This window comes from Physeter macrocephalus, chromosome 7 (genome assembly GCF_002837175.3).
Source record: "Physeter macrocephalus isolate SW-GA chromosome 7, ASM283717v5, whole genome shotgun sequence".
Taxonomy (NCBI): Eukaryota; Metazoa; Chordata; class Mammalia; order Artiodactyla; family Physeteridae; genus Physeter; species Physeter macrocephalus.
The window spans coordinates 80,119,775-80,120,272 of NC_041220.1; the positions used below are offsets into that span (position 1 = coordinate 80,119,775).

The 498-nt window shown below is 40.2% G+C and overlaps 2 protein-coding genes across 8 annotated transcripts in view; both read left to right on the plus strand.

Moving 5' to 3' along the window:
• TLR1 (toll like receptor 1) overlaps positions 1-498 on the plus strand; it is a 41,461-nt gene that overhangs the window by 11,526 nt on the left and 29,437 nt on the right. Inside the window, exon 2 of one of the 5 annotated variants that reach the window (XM_028492057.1) lies at positions 215-241. The exons of the other annotated variants lie outside the window; for them this stretch is intronic. The gene's annotated coding sequence lies outside the window, so the exon portion shown is untranslated. The remainder of the gene's footprint in view (positions 1-214; positions 242-498) is intronic. 5 annotated transcript variants of the gene reach the window in all.
• TLR6 (toll like receptor 6) overlaps positions 1-498 on the plus strand; it is a 26,017-nt gene that overhangs the window by 11,521 nt on the left and 13,998 nt on the right. The window contains exon 1 of one of the 3 annotated variants that reach the window (XM_055086097.1): positions 236-241. The exons of the other annotated variants lie outside the window; for them this stretch is intronic. The gene's annotated coding sequence lies outside the window, so the exon portion shown is untranslated. Of the gene's footprint in view, positions 1-235; positions 242-498 lie in introns of those variants that run through there. 3 annotated transcript variants of the gene reach the window in all.

Sequence of the window (498 nt, forward strand, 5' to 3'; positions counted from 1 at the left end):
GACCGGGGCACGAACCTGTGTCCCCTGCATCGGCAGGCGGACTCTCAACCACTGCGCCACCAGGGAAGCCCTATTCATATTATTGACTATTGATTTTGGGGGGATAAATTTTCTGAGCAAATCACATGATCTGCTTAATTTTAAATGTACAAAATTTGAAAAATATAGGTAATAGCTAAAAGGAAAATAACCCTTCCCCTTAAAATTTTACCAGGTAGAGATCATCACTGTTAACATCTTGGTATGTATCTTATTAATTTTTCCATATGCATGTGTACATATTAACTGCTGCACACTTTATAAATAAGCTACTTTTTGTCACATATATATAGTGAGCAATTTTCCACGGAATTAGATTTTCATTATTATTATTATTATTTATTATTATTATTTTGTTTTGCGGTACGTGGGCCTCTCACTGTTGTGGCCTCTCCCGTTGCGGACCACAGGCTCCGGACGCACAGGCTCTGGACGCACAGGCTCAGCGGCCATGGCTCA